Raw genomic sequence first — 23,190 nt, 5'->3', positions numbered from 1 at the left:
AAATATGTACCATAATGTTCACTGCAGCACTATTTCCAATAGCCAGGACATGGAAGCAACTTAAATGCCCATCAACAGATGAATGGATAAAAAAGATGTGGTACAAAAAGATCAACCTGATGATGGGAGATACCTTAGAGGGCCAGGACAGGGAGGGGGGGAGGGAGTCACAGGAGGGAGGGGATATGGGGATATATGTATAAATACAGCTGATTCACTTTGGTGTACCTCAAAAACTGGTATGAGAGTGTGCAGAAAATATATTCCAATAAAGAGCTTTAAAAAAAAAAAGATGTGGTACATATATACAATGGAATATTACTCAGGTATAAAAAAGCAATGAAACTGGGACATTTGTAGAGACATGCATGGACCTAGAGACTGTCACACAGAGTGAAGTGAGTCAGAAAGAGAAAAATATCATATATTATCATATATATGCAGAATATAGAAAAATGGTACAAATCAACCAGTCTGCAAGGCATAAATAGACACAGATGTAGAGAACAAACATATGGACACCAAGTGGGGAAAGCGGGGAGGGTTGAGGGAACTGGGAGATTGAGATACCAAATTATACACTTTACATATATACAGTTTATTGCATGTTAACTGTATCTCAATAAAAGTTCAAAAAAAAAAAAAAAAGCAGCAGCAGCTGTGGCACATATATACAATGGAATATTACTCAGCCATAAAAAGGAATGAAATTGAGCTATATGTAATGAGGTGGATAGACCTAGAGTCTGTCATACAGAATGAAGTAAGCCAGAAAGAGAAAAACAAATACTGTATGCTAACTCATATATATGGAATCTAAGAAAAAAAAAGGTACTGATGAACCTGGTGACAGGGCAAGAATAAGGATACAGATGCAGAGAATGGACTGGAGGACACAGGGTTGGGGGGGTGGCAGGGGGCGAAGGGGTAGCTGGGATGAAGTGAGAGAGTAGCATAGACAAATGTACACTACCAACTGTAAAATAGATAGCTAGTGGGAAGTTGCTGCATAACAAAGGGAGATCAGCTCGATGATGGGTGATACCTTAGAAGGCCAGGACAGGGAGTGTGGGAGGGAGTCGCAGGAGGGTGGGGATATGGGGATATATGTATAAATACAGGTGATTCACTTTGGTGTACCTCAAAAGCTGGTACAAGAGTATAAAGCAATATATTCCAATAAAGAGCTAAAAAAATAAAAAAAGAAGGAAATCCTATCACTTGCAACAACATATATGAAGCTAGAGGGAATTATGCCAAGTGAAATAAGCCAGACAGAGAGAGACAAAGACTGTATGGTATCACTTATTTGTAGAATCTTTAAAAAAAAAAAAAACCTTTTAAAAAGGTCAAACTCATAGAAACAGAGAGTAAGAAAGTTGTTGCTAGAGGCTGGGAGTGGGAGAAATAAATAGAATTTGATAAAAGTATACAAACCTTTAGTTACAAGGTGAATACAGTGAGGATCTACAGTATAACAGGGTGACTATAGTTGATAACATTATATTTGTATAATTGAAATTTGCTAAGAGAGTAGAATTTAAATGTTCTCAAACACACACACACAGAAGGTGAGAAATATGTGAGGTGATGGATGTGCTAATTAACTTGATGGGGGAAGCCTTTCACAAAGCACACATGTTTCAAATCACCTCATTGTAACTCTACATGTCTTACCACTTTGTAAATTATACCTCCATAAATATGAAAAACAAAACAAAACAAAAACTTTTCCTTCATCTGTAAAATTAAGGAATTTGACTAAAAGAAGACTCTGCCATTCCCTTTCTTTTCTGATATTCTGTGATTCAATTTTTCTGGCTTTGAAGAGGATACAGATTAGGATTGACCCACCATGAAAATATGCAGTGGCTCATCAGCTTCTAATGAGAACTGGAGTGGGTCTAGAGGAGATGCACGTACACACCCTCTACGTTCCGTTTCCATGGAGTTTGGTTCTGGAACGCCGTGTCTGTGAGGAAGGTGAAGCATATTTCCTGTAGGCAGCTGCTTATGCTTCCTAAGCCCTCTGGGGAAGAGGCAGCATGACAAAGCTGAAAGCTTGCAGCCTTAAAAATGAGGAGACCTGGATGCTGGTTCTGAACCAGGCATGCGAGTCGGCAATTCACACAGCCTCTTCGGGTCTCCATCTGCTCATCTCTAATGGACAGAATGCCCACCCTGCCAGTCACGCAAGACTGTTGGGAAAGGCCTCCCCAAAACATTAAGTGCTAAACAGATGTGTCATGTTGTTAGGAGAATCCTGTCAAATGGCTGGTAGGACATGAGACACTCTGTGAGGCAAATAGTCCATAGTTTGGAGGCACAAAGGACTCAAAGATTTGAACCTTCTGGAAAATTAAGATGAAACTGGACTTTGTGAGTCTGTCTGGTAAGAGGCAACGTGGCAGAGCTGTCAAACCAGTAAAACTGGAGGAACACGATTCCAACGTTGCCATTTTCTAGGTGGGTGGCTGTGTGCACATCACTTCACCTTTCTTTTAAAAAAAAATATTTATTTATTTATTTATTTAATTTATTTAGGCTTCACTGGGTCTTAGTTGCAGCATGCAGGATCTTTGTAGCTATGAGCGGGATCTTTACTTGCAGAATGCACGTGGGATCTAGTTCCCTGACCAGGAATTAAACCTGGGCCCCCTGCATTGGGAGTGTGGATTCTTAGTCACTGGACCACCAGGGAAGTCCCCACTTCAACTTTCTTGAGTCTCAGTTTTCTCATCTATAAAATGGGTTTAATCTTTGGCCCTGCCTATTTCCCAATGTCATCACTGGATCAAATAAGATCGTTGTTTCTAAAAATATGGTCCAGTATAAAGGCCATCACTCACTGGGCGTCAGTACTCCTGGGAGTGTCGGGCTCTTAGCAGGGACTCCTAGTAGTTACCCCGGCTGAGCCAGCGAGGCACATCCAGCCTATAGCACCAGCTCCGGCAGCAGAGCAGGTGGAAGAGACAGACACTGCATGAGACGACTTGTGAGCAACTACAAGTCTTCATCTGCCTCCACAAATTTTCCCTCCTCCCTAGCCTAGGACCCTTCCCATTAGAATCACTCCCATGCAGCATGTTCAGTTGAGAGAGAGCTCAGAGCCCAAGGGTGTCCAGGCAAAGGGCAAGTAAGGGCTAGAATCCAACCTCAATTCCACCCAGCAGTGCCTGTGCCTGCCCACAGGGAGGGGTGCTTTTCTCTAACTCTCATGGGCGGCCTGCCACGTGACCCAGCACCTCTCTCACCTGGAGGTTAGGAAGCAAGTGATCAGGGTTTAAATGAACAAAATGTTCCCTGAAATGTGAGGGTCATTCTTCCACTGCCTGCCATTAGTAAATAGAACTCTGGAGAAATAAAATGCCAACCAGTAAATTCCCCGAGCGCGCACGTGTGTGTGTGTGTGTGTGTGTGTGTGTGTGTGTGTGTAAACCTTAGTCTTTGAGGGTATGGCAGGAGAGGATAGTATGATGGGACCCGCCCAGGAAGCCCAGTGCTGGCCCTGGGAGCTGGGAGATGTGGGCCAGTGCTGGATGAGAGAGCCGGGCAGCATGGCACCCATCTGGGTTCCAGGGAAAGAACTAATGGAGGGTAGCTTGACCAACACCAACTCGGACTTTTGGGGAAGATCGGTCCTTCCAGCCTAGGCTGTAGGGAATAACTACAGTGCGTGACATTACGGGAGGGGTCCCACCTCTCTGACCTCTCAGATGAGCCCTTAGCCTTCCCCCAAAGTGCTTGCTAGAGCATTTCTACCCCCGCCTCATTTGGGCAACACCGTCAGACCCTGAGCCCAGCTAGGCAGCTTCAAGTCAACAGAAATCAGCAGTCAAGGTCACTTCGAGGTCACCACATCCGCATGGACTCTGGTGACTCCGGTGCCCCTCCTTTCTCTCCAGTTGAGACACCTTATCGTTTGAGGCGTGCAAGTCCTCCAGGAAGTTCTGAGACGTGGACTCTGGGCAAGACAATAAACAGAGACCGTGGGTTGTGCCATCATGGGGAGGGATGGAGGTTTTCCTGCAGGGAGGGCCGCGTAACAGCCGAGGGCGTAGCTCCCTATAAACCTTGGCAGTGCAGCCTCGCAGCCAAGGGCACGTTCACCTCACAGCAAGAGGGCGGGTCTTGAGCCAGGCATCTCCACCAGCTTTCTAGAAAAACAGAAGAGCCACAGAAAAGGGCTTTCCTTCTGGTGGAATGAAGGCTCTAACCTAACCCCTTGGAGTCCATCCCCTCACTCTGGAGTCTGAGAAACTTATCCATGGAGAGAAAGCAAAGGAAGAAGACATAGCTAAGGGCAATTTGCACACCCACCTCCGAACCTCTGGTTTTGAGAAATGAGGAACAAAGGGCAACTTATTATCAAAGGCCTTGTTGCTATGGCTGAAGTCCTAGACGTAAACCCTTCAAGGCATTTTCAAAGGTTCCTTCAATTTTAATGCAAAACTAATCTGAAGGCCAAAGAGTCACCTCTTTTCAAGAATGCCTATTATGTTAATACAATAATGCAGCGGATTCTCCGTGCCCTCATTTACAGCCCATTCACATTTCTCTTACTGCTGTCTATGCTTTTTGATACGTTTGAACATCCACAGAACACTAGGAAAAGCACTCAGCCACGCTCTCCCGATCATCTCAATGAGTGATGGATTTTCTCTTTTCCATCAGTATTCCCCTTGGGGCTCTCAGATCACTCTGAAGCAGGCCACCCCTAACACTTGTGGGGCCCAGCACAAGAGGATAAGTAGAGCCCCATGTATGTAGGTCTAATAGTTCAAGGTTATAGATCAAGCTAACAAACAAATAAAATGTTACACCACCCTATCCTAATAAATACATATTCACAATGACTTAGAAGGCCAGTTTCAAATTTAGAACTCTCACCCTCCTCAGAATTCTGCTACACAGGGGGAGCCTGCCCCCACATGCTCAGTCCTGGGCTTATGGACTTTTCTTTCCAGCCCTCACCCTCACCATTTGCCCATATCCCAGCCCATATACCCAAGCTCTTCTACACACCCCACTAACAGCCTCCTGTTTGCCACCCTTTGTACAGGCTGGCCATACCGGCTGTGACCTCTGCCTTTGTTAGGACAAACCTGGAAAAGAGGCCTTAAAAAGGCCGGAAACAGGCTTGGGATCATTCAGGCAGGGAATTCTACGTACCATAGAGAGTCTCTAGGTAGCCAGAGAATGTTCTAGAATTCTCTAGGTAGCCAGATAATGTTCTAGAGGAGGTGCATGGACTCCAGGTAGTCACATCTCCTTGGCCCTGCAGACTCCTCACCCACAGAGCGAGGCCTAGCTGAAGGAGGGTCATAGTGGCATCCTGTAAAGCCCGGGGTCCAGGGTAGGAGAGGGCATCTAAGGCCATGATTATCATGTCAAATCTGCATCCAGAAACTCAGTGCTCACCCAGATCACTCCCCATGACTCTGGGCAATCCACTTCAACTCCCAATTTCTTCATTTAAAAAATGTGGGATTTAAGCCAAGAATTTTTAAGTGCCTTTACAGAACTAAGATTCAATGCTTCCATGCCAAATTAAATTCTGATAATACGCATGGAGTACCTACCATGGGCCAGGCACCGTGGTAAGTGTTTTGCATACACAATCTTGTTTACTCCATGATTCCCTCGCTGCACACCCACTTCCCAGCCAGACAAGTTTATGGAGCTGTGCCCAGGCTAGACATCCCAAAGACGTCCAGGGATGGACACTACAGATGATGCAATGCTAAGAGCATCCAGCAAGGAACATCCAAGATTCAAACAAACCCACAGTCTACCTGCAGCAGCAACCATGAGGGGCTGGCAGAGAGGTGGACACTACGAAACAGACCTGGGGAGAATGGGTACCTCCTGCCTAGTCTACGGGTGGGGAGGGAGCTGTTTAGGGCTACAGTACAGACACTATTTCATACTCACAAAAAGCAATAAAGCTCCTGGGTCATTCTATTTGCTCTTAAAGGGACAGATCTGGGCCAAAGAGAACAGTAGTGGGAGAAGGGAAGCTAAAATTGAAGGTGGCATTTAGGTCAACTCCATGATTCCGGAGGAAGGGTCTGCAGGTGTTTACAAACAAGGCTTCCCACCCTTTTTCTGTTTCCCTGAGATTTTCTAGAGCTTCACAGCCCCCAGTTTGAGTAAACAAACCCGTGTTCTTGAGGTAGGGTTGACTCACATACCTCTTCTCCTTGGTTAGCTGGCCCTGTTCAGGTCATGACTTACTATTTGCCCTTGAGCGAGTATCTTCATTCTCCAAGCCTCAGTGTTCTCACCTGTAAAATGAGCCTTCTGAGGACTAAAAGAGATAACACCTGCTACATGCCTGACACAGGATAAGCAGTCAGCAGTTGCTAGATATGAGTATCATTGTGCTCTCCAATGGGAGAACAAGAAAAAGAGAGCAGCCACTTTGGAGCCAGATCAGCCCTGCTGTCTTCCCTAAAGGACAAGGTGCCACTTCTTCCCTGAGGACATAGGTCTTTGACCTGTCACATAAGGCACAGGACAGCTTGTCATCACACTGCAGAGTCAATCAGCCAACCACACCACACTCTGGGCCTCATCAAATATTGATGGAGTGTATAATGTCTTCCGAACACAGTACACCACTTCTCAAACATGAGCCTGACCTTCTCTGACCCCAGAGGAGGATGAGGGCTTCCACATTCCTTAAGTGGCTGCACATCTAGTAAATCTTGCCCTCGTCAGGGGCAAACATCACAGGGTGTGCCACCACTTTCACGGCAGGATGAAAGCTCCCACTGCCTGCTTTCAGGTTATTCCTACTAAACCAAGAAGGGAAGGGACAGAGATGAAAACTAACGTTGGAAGCACGTCTTCTGTGCCAAGCACTGGACAGAGGGCTGTGCGTGCATGATCCAATTTAACCCCAACAGGAACCATGGGTGGTACTGGCTGGAGTTTATAGATGAGGGCACTGAGATGCAAGGTGACTCATTAGGTAGCTCAAGCAAGATAACAGCATTGGTCCAGGGTGGAGTTGATATGTAGACCTGTGTCTAAAATCAGTGTGCTTCTGCTGACAGTACTCAGGAAATGAGAACTGAGAAAGGTGGAACACCCCCACCACCCAGGTGGATCTATTCCTGGGACCACTGCCTGGGCTCAGGCCCACTTAGCTGTGCTGCCTTTCTTGAAGTCTAGTCACAGAGTGAAGCAGAGTCAAAACTGTTAAGTTCTACAAACTAGTGCTTGCCAGTGGGGAGAAGCAAGTCCGGAGGTACACCATAGGGGTAGAAGAGTAAGAGGTACACACTATTAGGTATAAAATAAACTACAGGGACTTCCCTGGCGGTCCAGTGTTTAAGACTTCATGCTTCCACTGCAGGGGGCACAGCCTCCATCCCTGGTTGGGGAACTGAGATCCCACATGCTGTGTGGTGAAGCCAAAAATGAATAAATAAAATAATAAAAACTACAAGGATATATTGTACAACACAGGGAATATAGCCAATATTTTATGATAACTATAACCTTTAAAAACTGTGAATCACAAGATCCTACACTCTGTAACTTACATAATATTGTACAGCAACTATACTTCAATGAAAAAAAAACAAAACTATAAGTTCTCTGGGCCCCTGCCAAGCAACCCCTGCCCAGCTCACCTCTCCTTACCCTCTGAACCAAACCTTGTTTTCAGATTCTTTGTAAATAAATTTGCATCTGCTCCTTCAGAATCCCCATTAAAAAGAGACATTTATTGAGATGTCCCTGTGATGGGGCCCTGCACTAAGTCGGGGCAGGATGGGACGAAGGTGTGGCACATCATTCATTTTGTAGCACAGCTTAAATCAGTATTTGCCCTCAAGTTATTTATAATCTACTTACAAGACACAGGGAGCATCCTAATAATCAGCGGTATTTATAAAAGGCATGAGAATTCAGAAATTAACTCCATGTTAGGGCACCACCGAAGGAAGATCATGTATCTTCTGGGATCTTCATGACAACCCGGTGAGGTCAGTAGGGACTATTTTGAGAAAACTTGGTCACAAAGTGTTCAATGACTGTCCCAGAGTCACAGAGCTAGTTAATGCTGAGCCAGGACTAGAACCCAGGTCTGTCTTACAAATGATACGAACTGCCATTGTAGAGCCAGCCATTTCAGAGATTAAAAACAAACAATCAGGGACTTCCCTGGTGGCGCAGTGGATAAGACTCTGTGTTCCCAATGCAGGGGGCCTGGGTTTGCTCCCTGGTCACAGAACTAGATCCCACATGCATGCTGCAACTAAGACCCGGTGCAACCAAATAAATATTTTTAAAAATAAATAAAAATAAACGTATTAAAAAACAAAAAACCCCCAAATCTGGGGCAAAATAGAGAAGTAAAGTGGAATGGCTTGCCTCAGGTCACATAGCTGGCCAGGATCTGAACCTAAGCAGCCTGGCTCTAGAGTCTGTTATTTAACCATTATACCTTCCTCTGTAACAAGTTAATTTCTACACCAAGTTCCCCTCCACTGGGGAAGCAGAAACCTAAGTTCTGTCATTCTGTGATTCTTCTTCCCTTTTCTCTGAAGTGTATACACGTTCCAGTGGCAGGGGTGGGGGTGGGGTTTGCAAAGTGCCAAAGGGGCATCTCATGCAGGGGTGGTCTGGGGCTCACTGGCCCATCCGGACTTCAGTAATGATGCCCCACGTGGCTGCCCTCACTGTCCCCTGTTTCTGTCCTCCAGTGGGGGGCCGTGCTCAGGGCAGGCGCTCACTCCCCTGCTCTGTGCCACCCTGGCCCTAGGAATTTCTGAGAGGCTGGCCAAGGCGTGTTAGGCCAGGGTTCACCACGTGGCCATTCCCTCTGTGGTCTGGCTACCTCCCCAGGACTCCACTGCAGGCAGCCGACAGCCTCTCAGCCCTCCTCTCTTGTCCCCCAATTTCAGTTCTCTTGTGTTTCCCCCAAACTTTCTGTCTACACCCATAGTCCCCTCTGGCCTCCTAAAGATACATTTATGGGGCCCCAAAGATGGGAAGATGCCTATGTTTCTTCCTCTGCCCTATCATGTCCCTGCCCTGAGAAGACAGGTGTAGAAAGGCCTGACTGCTGGCTGGGGAGAGGAGGATTATGGCAGGGAAGTGAAATACTTGGAGAGAAAAAAACCCAAGCAACTTCAATTAGTATGATAATAGATAATTATCTACATACATACTGAGGGAGATCTGAGACTGGATTTAGTAAGGCTTCACAGAATACGTGTATTTGAGAGAGATCTTATAGCAAGTAAACACTGATCAACCAAGAGGAGAGAGAAGGCAAGTATTTCCACCAGCCAGCCCAAGGATAATTATACCACCCTCCACAGCACCGTAAAAATTGAGGGGAGAAGATTGCGAGTTGTTTCCTTCATGCTTGAATTAGAGTAAAGGTGAGACAACTAACTTCATTCTTGAGCACCTGTCATGTGCCTGGTACTGGGGATTCAGCCGAGAACAAAACTGACACAGAAGGTGTGCAGCAGGTCCAGGGCCAATGAGAGGCCATGAGGTCTAGCATTCCGGGTGGATGCCACAGCCACGCATCCTTGAGAGCCACGAGCTCCGAGCATGAGGGGTGGACACGAGGTCTTCGACGGAGAACACTCGGCAGAGGGCCTGATCACAGTGATCACCCAGCAAAAGGCAGCTGCTGTACCGATGACCATTGTGAGTCTTCCCCGGTCAGGAGCCACATGGCTATTTGGACTCCCTTGGGCATCTCCACCATAGGCATCTCCACTGTAGACATGGGGTGGGCAAAGGAAGCCGGGCCAAGGAAGCCGACCACTCTACATCATACTCAGTGGCCCCAGGGACCTGTGTCTCCCAGTGTTGGCGACACAGCCCCAGACATTAGCTTCGGTACAAGCACTCCAGGCCCCCGAGCCTAGAGAGAAACCTGCTTCCCAGCACGACTCCCACATTCCTTCTGGGTGGAATGCCTTTATATGGCCAAGTCTCGTGGGCAGGGATTTAATTAACTCTTTACATGCCTTTGCAAAACTCTGCCTGGGAGAACAATTCCTCCTCTATCCACGGAAAATGCTGATGCCAAGGGAATGTTTTTATTTGGTTATTATCCTGTCTCCTCTTGCTGAGATCCTGTAGTGCCAGTTCACCAGGGTGGGGATCTGTCTGAGCACCTCAGGGACTGGATTGAATAATTCTTGGGGGAGTGGGAAGAGTTTGTTTAGTTGGGTTTGAGGTTGGTGAGAAATTCGCATGCCTACTACTTGCAAAGCGTGGTGTGAGATATATACAAAGTTAGAAAAGAGGTAAGTCTTGATTTCAGGATAGTCCCTGATACAAGGGAGTAAATAAATAGTGCTGAAAAAAGGAACAAGTAATCTAAAAGGAGGGTGACCCCCTAGACCATCAAGCGCTCAAAGCCCTGAGTTTTGATGCAGAGGTCTAACGGGAAACGAAAGAGCCAGGGCAGCTGCTTGATCCTCCGCCACCCCCACCCACAGTGACTGGATAAGGTCAGGCTGTGAGAGAGGATCCCCGCTTCTCTGTGGCACACCGGCTGAGCCGGCCTGTGTAATCCGGCTGCCTCCCCAGGAGCCCTGTCTCCCATGGCCGGTGAGGGTCGGCACAAGCAAGGAGGGTGGCAAGGTGGTTCTAGGTCCCCATGAGGAAAGTGAAAAGGCTCAGGCTTCCACTAGACTGTAGAACAGTCTTCCAGAAGGTCCCCTTGGCACCAGGTGCTCCCTACATCAACCGATGGCAGGTGGAACTTGCATTCTGAACTCTCTGAAAGCCAGTTTGAATCATATCTGTGCTGTCTGTTCCCTGCCCTAAACCTCTGGGGGCTGCTTTCTACTGCCAAGCTCCTGGGTCAACTCCTCAGCCCCGCATCCTGTACCCCAACCCCTGCATTGGATGGCAGGTACCCTTCCAGCATCACCCTGGTACTCATGCTGGTCACCCTCCTAGAACACCCTCCCCTGACTCCACCTGTTGAAATCCTGCCCCCTCCCTCAGGGTGGCCTCAAATGCCCTTTCCCTCACAGAGGCTCCCCTGTTCCCCCAACCCTCCCCCTTCCTGCCCACCCCACCCCCCTTCCTGAAATGACCTTTCGTTTCATACCTGATGAGTGTCACTTGTCACGCTCCGCCCAACACGGGCCTCTCTTATCCATTAACTTGGCAGCTCCCTGAGATCAGTCCCCGTCCTGTCCCCCCTCTCTCCCTTCACCAGGGTCCTACACGGTAAAGGAGACTCTGTTGCCTGCTGTCCTTGCTCCCCTGCACCAGATGCACCTGCTCCCTCTCACAAGGGGATGGTCAGGGCCATTGGAAGCCCACAGGGGAGATCCTTTGTTGTTCGGCTTTGGCATTCATTCACACGGAATTAAATTGCTGTGAAGTCTTGAAGGACCCCTCCCACCCCTCCTTTCCTTGAAAAACTTGGTCTATCATTTTTTAAAAAATTTTTATTGGAGTACAGTTGATTCGCAATGTGGTTAGTCGTTTCTGCTAACACAGCAGAGTGGATCAGTTTTACATACACATAGATCCACTCTTTTTTAGATTCTTTTCCCATCTAGGCCATTACAGAGTATTGAGTAGAGTTCCCTGCGCTATATGGTAGGTCTTTATTAGCTATCTGTTTTACATATAGCAGTGTGTATGTGTCAGTCCCAATCTCCCAGTTCATCCCTCCCTACCACTTACCCCCTGGTAACCATGTTTGCTTTCTACATCGGTGGCTCTATTTCTGTTTTGTAAGTAAGTTCATTTGTACCATTTTTTAGATTCCACACATAAACGATATCATATGATACTTGTCTTCGTCTGAGTTACTTCACCCAGTATGAGAATCTCTAGGTCCATCCATGGTGCTGCAGATGGCGTTATTTCGTTCTTTTTATGGCTGAGTATATTCCATTGTATATATGTACCAAAAGAGAATTGACTAGAGGGCCTCTGTGTGCATTCCTTCAACACTGACTTTTTACTCAGAACTTTCCACAGGAAAGAGGCCCACTCCTGAATGGAAGAAGTGTCACCTCACCTGGCGTTCCTTGTGAGGCACCCCCGCTTTCTCATCCTATCTCTCTGATTATTCTGACTTCTCCCCCTCCAGCCCCTCAGTCGCTTTGGTCCCCAGCCCTCTTCCCTCCTTGACGCCCTCTCCCTCAGAGGATGGGCCCACGGCTGCAGCTCCTACCATCTGTTCAAAGTTGTGGACCTGACAACTCCAGACCTCAGGTTCCTGTCTCCCAGCGTCCCCCTGGGTGTCGGTGCCTGTACCTGCAGTTAGGGTCTTGGCAAATTTCAATCCCCACGTGCAAACTTTGTCCTCCTTCTCCTGAACTTCCCTGTTTCTGCCAACACCAACCTCCCAGTGCAAGGAGGGCCTTCAAAACCTCACTCTGGCCCCCAAATGCTCAGAGTCACTCTCAGCAATGAGCACTCTCAGAATCCATTCCTGAACGGCCCTCTCCCCCACCCACGCCTGCGCCCTCCAGCCTTGCTGCTGCCGCCCGTCCCTCTTTTCCAGGCCACCCCTTCCAGCACCAGGCACAGATGGACCTTCCCCGGCCGTCAGTCTCCTTGGTCTCTCCCCTAGCCTCAGACTTGGGTTCCCTCCTTTACCGAGATGGAGTAACAGACCCCACCAACCCCCCCGGCTTCAGCCAGAGCCTGTGTCCACACACTGTTCCCTGCTTGGGGCAGCCCCCACCAGGCTCAGGGACCTTTCAGATGGATGCCATCAGCTCTCCGGGCTGGAAGCCCAGAACCAGCTTTAACTCCTCCTTGTCCTTCGGTGCCCAGGCCCGCTCACTCTTCTGGTATGCTACTCTGGAATCTCCCTCTTCAGCTCCCTCACCCTCGCTTGTCATCACCCTCAAACATACGGATTACTTGCTCCCTTCGTGGGCTCCCCTGAGCTGTGGTCCCACTTCCATTCCAGTGCTGAGCACTTGGCTACGAGTCTGTCTCCCACCACACTGTGAGCCTGGAGATGGGGCTCCTCAACCCTGTATCTCTGGTGTTGAGCAAAGGTCTCTTTTTATCACAGGTGCTCAATAAATGAAGAATTGAATGAGTATCTGCCTGCCTGCCATGTACAAAATCTGATGCGAAGTACTAGGTAGATGCTGAAATTACCTGCTGGGAACAGTTGGATATGGACATGGAAGATGGATAACAGTGGCAGCAGCAGGACAGTAAGGGAGAGGTCCAGACCGAGTGCTGCAAGACTTCTAAGAAAGAAGAGGCGACCAGAGGCTGGGGCTTCAAAGGCTTCCAGTAAAACAGGCTGACTTAGATAAGTAGAAAGAGTGTGAGATTAATGCAGGGAAAAGAAGGGGAGTGGAGAGGAGGGTTTGAGAGGCAAAATGGTGCTTGGCTTATAGGAGACAGTAAGCAGACCTGTTTGGGGAGGCCAGGCTGGAAAAATGGGCTGGAGTCCAATTGCAGGGGCAGAAAACTACCAGGCTCATAGCAATAATTTAGCTAACTTTTATTGAGCACCTGCTAGATACCAGACACTAGCTTATATTTTGTTCATGAATTACCCTGCTTACTCCTTACAAACGTCTGAGGTAATTATTGTGATTACAGCCATTTTATAGACGAGGAAACTAAAGCACAGGTTGGTTATATTACTTGTCTAGGGCCACACAGCAATCAAGAGGTAGCGCAGGGCTCAAACCCAGAAAGTTCGATGCCAGGTCCCACACTCCTACCCACTATGCTCAGCAGCCTCTCAGGCTAAGGCTTGGTCTTTACCCTGAAGGAAGCAGGGAGATATTAACAGTGGGGGGCAGGGAGAGGAGGAGAGGAGTGCCATGAACGCACTGGGGTTTGGGGAGTATTCACCTAGGAGCACTCTTTAGGGTGGACCTGAAAAGGATAACCTGAAGTCTGCAGGGCTGATTCAGAGGAAATCCATATCAGTACTTATTAGGCAACTTGGTCCTTTCTTAGGGACCCCATTTTCCCATCTGTAAATTGATAGAGAGGACTGGGGTCCCTTCTGGCTCTGAGGGTCTATGGTTTTATGAGGATTTTGTCATGTGAGGAGGCGGCCGCCTGAGTGAATCCGTGGCACAGACTCAGCCAGGCCCCAGCTCCAGTCCCACACGCCTTAAGGAGCCTTCCCAACGCAGCCTCTAACCCACGTGCCCTTGTCAGCACCACACATTGGTCGCTTGACGTGCACACCCTCAAACCATGAAGGAACTTGGAGGGTTACGTCCTCAGCTGAATCCACAGCCCCTGGAAGTCAGCATGGTCTCATCTTACACTGCCCTGGGCTTTTCTCTCAGCATCTAACTCAGTGCACATACACAACGAATCTTCACGAAAGATATCCTGAATTTTGAATAACCCCCAGGGGTGCCGGCCCGAGGTTACCTTGCCTGTGTTTTCAGGCCTGTCATTTACGTTGTGCGCCAGGAAAGCAGGACATAGTCCTGTGACAGAGTTCTGACCTGCGCTGGCTTTGTACCCTTGCCGCAGTCAAGGCCCAGCAATGGCCAGGTGATTCTTAGCTGAGTGATTCTTATTCTCTTTAGTGTCCCTTGTATGTAAAATCAGATTAGTAATACCTAGTTCCTAATGTGGTTGTGAGGATTAAATAAGACAGTATGTGTTGAGGCACGTTGTATTTTATGAAATGCTATCTAAATATAAAGTAATATAAATCCTACAAGGCACTGAACCAAGTTTAAGCTCCGACCCCAAAGTGAACTTGCCATTTAACGTGGACTAAGCATTTAATTTCCAGTCTTTTCCATTCCTCATGTGCACTCTCTCCCTGTGGTCATCTGGACCCGCCTATTCCCACTCCTCCCCACTCCCAGGCTCTGTGGATCAATTTCCTTCTCAGCCTTCAAGGCCTGGCTTAAAACTCTAATGCCTATGCAAGTCAGAATTAATTCTCTCTTTATCTGGGCCACCAGTTTAGATGATTTACACCTCCCCTGCAACTGGCTTCATCCTGACTATATATCCACCTTCCTCTCTAGACCCCAGCGTCAGCAAACTTTTTCTCTAAAGGTCCAGATGAAAAATATTTTGGACTTTGTGGGTTACATGGTTGCAATGACCTGATGCCACTACTGTAGCATAAAGGCAGTCATAGACAATATGTAAATGAATGGACTTGGCTGTGTTCTAATTAAGCTTTATTTACAAAACAGGAACCAGGCTGGAATTGACCCAAAGGCCATAGTTTGTTCACACTGCTCTAGACTGTCAGCTCCCTAAAGCACTGACAAGACTTTATCCCTCTCTGTGCCTTCACATGTAGCCTCGAGGCCAAGCACCGAGTTTAGCCCCAAGAGGCCTCAAATAATGTATAAATTAATCAATAGCAGTAATAATAATAGTGTCCTTTTATTGAAGCCTTATCAGGTGCAAAATACTTGGAACTCTGTAAGAAAGGTATTTATTATTTCATTTTACAGATGAGGAAAATGAAAGATTAAGGACTTTTCCTGCGGAGCTGGTACGTAGCAGAGCAGAGAGTCACACCCAGGTCTGTGCAAACAGAACCCACCGCGCCATGCAACAAGTATTTGCAAATGTTAATGTGATTGCATGTGAGTGGTGCGGTTGAACTAGGTGTCTCCTAGTTTTCCTGGCAAAGTCAGCAGAAGATTCTTTACGTCCCAGCCCGGCTTCCCGCGCAGTCATGGGCTGCCCCGCCGGGCTGTGGGGAAGCACCATTGGAGAGGCTCATTTGTCTCCTCCTCACTTGCCCAGCACCAGTCCCCACATCTGCTCTGGCACACACAGCTCAGCAGTGGGCATCAAGAGACCTTTCCCCCCGCCCATTCTCTCTCAAGAGCCCAGATTGTGAGAACCATCATGGTGATCTCCCGGCTGCTGGAGCGGGACCACCATCCCAGACTCTCCAAGAGACAAGGGAATTTACAGGAGGAGGGAGAGCAGGAGGTGGGGTCTAGGGCCAGATCTGAGTCCAGTTACCTAACATCCTGTTTCCCAGGCCTGTCTCAAATCATGTTAGAATCCCAGGTCTTAAGAGGACAAATACCTATGGAAGAAGCAGGTTTAGGCTAAGAACCGTGTCTTATAAGTAAATGATCCCCCAAGTGTTCCAGGAGTGGGAACACCACGAAGAGTCCAGGTTGAAAGCAGGTAGTAGAAGCTGATGCTCAGAAGTACACAACAGAATTTAATCTTTACTATTCTAGGAGCCACTAAAGCATTGGCTCAAGCTACCGGGAGTGTGATTTTGGAAAATCCCTGAAGCAGTGATCAGGGAGACTGGAGGAAACCAAATAGGAAGCTGCTGTCTTAGGTAAACTGGCAGCCCTGAAGCAGCGTGACCAGTGGGAATGGGGACTAAGTTCTCCTTGTTCTTTGCTAGTACTACCCATGCTCCCCACCTGTTCCTTCTACTTCCTCTCATCTTTCATTCATTCCATGAATTTCAGTTGAGCCCTACTATGTGCAGACAGTGTGCTAAACAGGGATACACCTGTTCCAGGCTCTCTTCCCCATCTTTTCCCTTTCCTTTCCTCCCCTCTTCATGCCTTGCAGTCTCTCTTTCCTTTCACCAGCTCCCTGCTTCCCCGACATCCTCCTTTATGCTACTTTTCCAACTGGAACTCAGGACAGAGGCCCAACCCCATCTCTTCCCAGGGGTAGGGGGCTGCAGGCAGGGGCTGGGCAGAGTCACCGGAGCCCAGAGGACACCTTGCTATTGCAAGACATGCACAGAGGGACCTCAGAACTCAAAGTGAACAGCAATGTGGTCGGGAGACCAAACAAATGCACCCCAACCCCCCACCCATCCAGTTTAAACATATACACCACACACCCTTACCCCATCATACACCAGATAAAGACAGAAACACACTACCTCCTCCAAGGTAAGCATCAGTGACTTCACCCCTTATAATGGGGCCACTAAACTCAACTGGTATATTTATTAGTCAGGGTCCAACCAAAAAACAGAAAGCACTGAATACTTAAAACAAGGGGGATTTAATGCATGGAATTAGTTACATGAGTGACAGAGGAGCTGGTAAATCTATCAGGGGATGATGAGGCAACCCTTAGCAGCTGGAAGCAGCTATCACCCGCCAAGGACTTGAGGGACAAGGAGAGAGAGAGGCAGCATTACCTGAGCCCAGGGGCCAGGGTTACCTGCCAAAAGCTGGAATAGTAGCAGACCTATCTGGCAGGTACCAGAGACCCAAAAAAAGTCACTGCCAAAAATGCCCTAGCTTCCCATCAACACCTCTGATTGGTCAAACCTGCCCAGAAGCCACTGACACGAAGCCTCTAGTGGTCAGCCTCCCTGTGATTCAGAGCAGAGCAAGACATCTGGAAGCAAATGGGCTCAACTGGTTTGGCTTTGCACTTTCTCTTACTGTATACCTGTTTCAGGCCTCCAGAAGCCCACCTTGCTTTGCCTTTGACCCACAAGTTTGGGTCCTGGGAATCAAAGAGAAGCCACTTTCATCCTGGTGGCCAGACCTCACTCTGGGCTCCATTTCCCTACCCCCTTGGATGTTGCCTTCTGGATGTTCAGACTCACTTGTTGCCATCACATCTTCCTCCCTCCCTCCCTTCCTGCCTTTTTTTCTTCCTTCCTCCTATTCTCCCTCCTTCTCTCCTCCTTCCTTCCAATATCCTTCATTCACACATTTGATTACATAGGGATCACCCTCTATGTGTCAGGCACTGTGCTGTGCACTGGCCACACTTTGGAGGATGAGAAATAATCCCTACCCTCGAGAAGTTCAGTCTAGTGACAATTCCGAATATAACTCTCAGACGCGAAGGCAGGGGGTGGTCATTTCTGCCTGGGGAGTGGTCAGGGAAGGCTCACAGAGGCGCCAATATTTAAGTTGAATCTTGAAGCAAGAAGTAGGGCTTTAACAGCATATTCAAAGATCTGGCAGCAAGAAAGAATTATAATCCAGTGGGGCAGTGGGTGGGTAACCTCTAGTAGACAGGTAGGGCTCATTGCTGGAGGGCCATGTGGGAATATTTCTCCTGGGAGCTATCAAAGGGTTTTAAACAGGAGATGAAGCTCATCAGAACTGAACTTGAGAAAGATCACTCTGGCTACAGCATAGGGGCGGGACTGGGGTGAGACCTGAGGCTGGAAGACCAGGGAGAAAGCTGGTGTCTGTAAAGGAGTCCAGGTGAGCCAGGCAAGGTGAAACCAACATCTCTGGAAGAAATCCACAAGGACCTGGTCAGAGTCAAGGTTTGATTATTTGAAAAGAACGAAAAGAACAGAGAAGAGAAGAAGGAAAGAGAAAAGAAAACCTGCTTGGAGAAAGTCAAGCTTTTTCCCAGTGCGTCAGTTGTCAGAGGCTTGGGTTGCTAAGCTACAGGGGAAATGGAACAGCCTGCTCTAAAAGGAGCTTTGGGGGAGGTGGGTGTAGTCAGTCAGGTTGCTCCCTCCTCCAGGCCCAGAGGAGGGGATGGTGGGTCCCCCAGGAAGGACCCTCAGGGTGCAAATGGCAGCAGCACAGCAGGGAGAGGAGGCTTCAGGTTGGCTGTGTCTACGTGCGAGCCGGGCGTGCATCTCATCGGCTACTCACCACTGCTGCTGTGCACGGTGCTCCCAGGCCAGTGAGCGCAGGTGGTTCCACCATGTAGGGTCACAAGCCCCATCAGCCTTTTTTCTTATCTTTTCTTTTCTTTTTTTGCCTGCATTGGGTCTTCATTGCTACGCACAGGCTTTCTCTAGCTGTGGCGAGTGGGGGCTACTCTTCGTTGTGGTACGCTGGCTTCTCATTGCTGCGGCTTCTCTAGTTGCAGAGCACGGGTTCTAGGCGTACAAGCTCAGTAGTTGTGGCAAGCTGGCTCTGGGGTGCACGGGCTTCAGTAGTTGTGGCTTGTGGGCTCTAGAGCTCAGGTTCAGTCATTGTGGCGCACAGGCTTAGTTGCTCCGCAGCACATGGGATCTTCCCGGACCAGGGCTCAAACACGTGTCCCCTGCGTTGGCAGGCGGATTCTTAAGCACTGTGCCACCAGGGGAGTTCTCCCAACAATCTTTTAACCTGTTTTTAGGTCATGGAGGTGTGGGTTTTTTTGCAGCTCTACTCTTTCAGGTTTGCCCTGTGTAACCAAAGAGGATTTAAAAAAAAAAAATCAATTTCATCATCCAATGACTTAACTACTATCACCTGTAGCTTCTTAAACACAATTCAGAGAATGAGGCGGGGTGGGGGGATGGGGGGGAGGTGGGGTTGCATTGCAGCAAGAAGGCCAGCAGCAGAGGCTCAATTTACTTTCCAATGTTTTAAATTGACAGATTTGCCCCTGGAATTCAAACTTGAAGGAACAAGGCCTGGGGTCTTGTATGGGGCTCATCATCGGGTCTGGTCACACTGTGTGGCCAGGAGCTCCAGATGCACATTCCTGGGATTATGTGTCCCCATCCAGGCCTAGCACACACCAGCTTTGTGTTTATAATAGTTGCTCAAAGACAAAATACTCTTAAAGCTCAATCACATCCCACCTCCCTCCTTCTCTGACAGGCAGATGTCCTGCAGCCTCTGCCACATCCCACTGGACCAAGTGCTCCTGGAGGTAACTGTTTAAGGAGCTGATGCCAGTGTAACCTGCCTCCTGAGATCCGACCCTGAGAAGTGAGCATAGTGATGGGGTGCCTGGAAATAGAGAAACCAGAGGAGCAAAAGACAGGAAACTGGGAGTCTGTTGACATGTGGGGGTGGGGATTGGTGACAGATGATGGAATCAAGACCTGACTGAGGAGAGAAAGCCTGGCAGGAGAGGTGAACTGAATCACAACCACTGCAGCTGAAAAAGAGCAAGGAGGAAATCAAGGCTGGAGACAGAGAGAGAAGCCTCTGGAGGAAATGACCAGGGCAGGGAAGACCTAGAAGAAGAAATTGATCATTGTCAACATTACCTGTTGAGCTCCCACCTGTTGAGCATAGACTGTGCAGGGCCCAGGGGCAGCACGAGGCCAGCTCTTTGCCAGTCCTTGCAGATCTCACCACCCAGGCCCCAGGGGTTTATCTGTGCCTTTCTTTCTTACTTACTACCTAGGGGGCCTTGGGCAACTTACTTAACCTCACTGTGCATCAGTTTCCGCATCTGTAAAATGGGAATCAAATCATCTCTACTTAACAGAGTTGTTTTAAAGATTAAATGTGTTAATATATGGGAGGTGCCAAACATGAAAAGCTGCTCAACATCACTCATTATTAGAGAAATGCAAATCAAAACTACAATGAGGTATCACCACACACCGGTGAGAATGGGCATCATCAGAAAATCTACAAACAGTAAATGCTGCAGAGGGTGTGGAGAAAAAGGAACACTCTTGCACTGCTGGTGGGAATGTAAATTGATACAGCCACTATGGAGAACAGTATGGGGGTTCCTTGCAAAACTAAAAATAGAGTTACCATATGACCCAGCAATCCCACTACTGGGCATATACCCAGAGAACACCATAATTCAAAAAGACACATGCACTCCAATGATCACTGCAGCTCTATTTACAATAGCCAGGACATGGAAGCAACCTAAATGCCCATCAACAGATGAATGGATAAAGAAGACGTGGTACATATGTACAATGGAATATTATTCAGCTGTAAAAAGCAGTGAAACTGGGACATTTGTAGAGACATGGATCGACCTAGAGACTGTCATACAGAGTGAAGTGAGTCAGAAAGAGAAAAACAAATATCGTATATTAACACATATGTGGACTACAGAAAAATGGTACAAATCAACCAGTTTGCAAGGCAGAAACAGAGACACAGATGTAGAGAACAAACATATGGACACCAAGTGGGGAAAGTGGGGAGGGTTGGGGGGAATGAATTGGGAGATTGGGATTGCCATATATACTTTACTAATAAGAAAAATATACCAAATTGTACACTCTAAATATATGCAGTTTATTGTCTGTAAAAAAAAATACATATATATTTTTTATATATATATGGGAGGTGCCTAGAACAGTGCATGGCAAAAAGTGATTACTCAATAAATGTGAACTGTTATGAATTGCATCATTATTGCCATCATCTGTGTTTTAAGTGTGACATTAATAGCTTCTAAAACATGGAAGAGAGGGGAACTCTCACCCTCTTTCTGTAACTATGGGGAAGAGGAGGTCGAATACTTCCAGAGGCCACACAACAAATGAGTAATGGAGCCAAGATTCAAACTCAGGCCTGCTGGCTCTACAGCTCAGGTTTCTTCCGCTGTGTTCATTCACCACTCTTGGTTCCTTGGATCCTCGATAATGCTGTATGCAGGGAGCAGCGTGGGCTGGCGGGAACAGCACAGCCATGGCGTCGAACCCCTGGATCCCACGTCCTATCTGCTAACTGAGTGACCAAGGACATGGCACTTCTACTCTCCAGACCTCAGCTTCCCCATGTAAAATGGAAAACACCACTTTGCAGGGGTGTTGTGAGAAGTGTAAGACTATCACAGTGAAAAAGACAACACAGCTTTTTCTGTATGTTGTCACCAACAATCCAAGACAAACAGGAGATTGTTCTACATCTTCTTCCCACTGTGTGTGGATCTCCCACTGCTGTTTCCTGGCTCCCTGTCTTCATCCCCTGCCCTGGGAAATCATTTTGACCTCAATTCCTGAAATACCTTTCTGCCCTCTGCTCACTCTTTGTGCTTATATTTTCTTTCCCTGAAAGTTTCCTTGTACTTCCAAGGCTGTTTGCTGTTAGGGCCTGTACCTGGGCCTTTAGCTGGAGAATTAAAGTACTGTTTCATTCCAAGGACCAATCCCAAGCAAAACATGGGATTGAGTAGAGCTGGTCTTTGACTTCTCTGCTTTTGTATGCTGTCCCCCCCACCCCTTCCCAGCCCCTGGCGCCTAGGGTCCTTAGCTTTTCTCTTCATCTAACCAAAACTGATCTCTGGACAGAATCTGAAATTCCTTCCCACTCAGGTGAAAGTAACAGATAATCACTGATACCGCCGAAATGCATTTATATTTTAATGAGAGTGAGAACCTTCTGCCCACTGAAATCTCCCTGCAGAATTTCATTTTGGTGCATCACCAAAGTATAGGGCCTTCCCTATACCATGCAGGCTGTTGGGACTCACATATGCATCAGCCAGACCCTTGCGAGGTCTCTGGATTGTTCCCTTGCTTTGGGAGCAGTATGTCACGCCTATGACAGCTCTTATCTTTGTATCTTAAAGAGCTGTGGGAATGTTAATTAATGCAAGACAGTCTAAAAAAGCAGACTTGCAGGCGGCAACCTCCAGCTACAACTGCCGTTCCTTTCATACTTAAAAGTCTCCATTAAGAAAGAAATTCAAGGTTTCTAAAGCCCATGTCAGCCCTTGTTCTAGCAAAGGTAAAATGCCTTGAGTGTTTTGGATGAGTTTTAGTTCCGTTCCTAGCTGATTTCTAAAAAGTATTTCATTATTATTATTCCATTTGTATCGACATCAGTATGCAGGTTCAAGTTCTAGCCCCAAATCCCAACTTCATGACTTTGGGCAAGTCTTTTGAGCTTTCTCTCTCGATTTCCTCATCTATAAAATGAGATAAAATTACCTTACTCTGGAGATTGTTGTGAGCCTTAAATGAGATCATATCTGCAAAGTACTCACCCCAGTGTCTGGTACTTAGAGGCACTCAATAAAAGTCAGTTCCTTTCTCTCTTCTTCCCCCACATTCCCTTTGCTGCACAACACTGTAGAGAAAGAAACAGAAAGATACAGTCAAGGTTGATCCAGCATCATGCATTCTAAAACAACATACATTTGATTATTAAAAACCTCAGGGGCTTCCTAGGTGGCTCAGTGGTTAAGAATCCACCTGCCAATGCAGGGAACACGGTTTGACCCCTGATCCAGGAAGATCCCACATGCTGCGGAGCAACTAAGCCCGTGAGCCACAACTATTGAGTCCATGTGCCGTAACTACTGAAGCCCAGGTGCCTAGAGCCCATGCTCCACAACAAGAGAAGCCACGGCAATGAGGAGCCTGTGCACCCCAGTGAAGAGTAGCCCCTGCTCTCGGCGACTAGAGAAAGCCCGTGTGCAGCAACGAAGACTCAACACAGCCAATTAATTAATTAATTTTTAAAAAATCGACCTTAGACATCTTCCATCCTTGAGTTGGACTTAGAAGATGCCTTAGAGGACTGGGGCAGGGAGGGTGGGGGGGACTCGAGGGGGAGGTAGTCAAGGAAGGGAGGGAATATGGGG

Source organism: Hippopotamus amphibius, chromosome 7 (genome assembly GCF_030028045.1).
Source record: "Hippopotamus amphibius kiboko isolate mHipAmp2 chromosome 7, mHipAmp2.hap2, whole genome shotgun sequence".
In the NCBI taxonomy this organism is placed as follows: Eukaryota; Metazoa; Chordata; class Mammalia; order Artiodactyla; family Hippopotamidae; genus Hippopotamus; species Hippopotamus amphibius.
The sequence above is the reverse complement of the archived record's forward strand: the minus strand, read 5'-3'. Positions refer to the sequence as shown.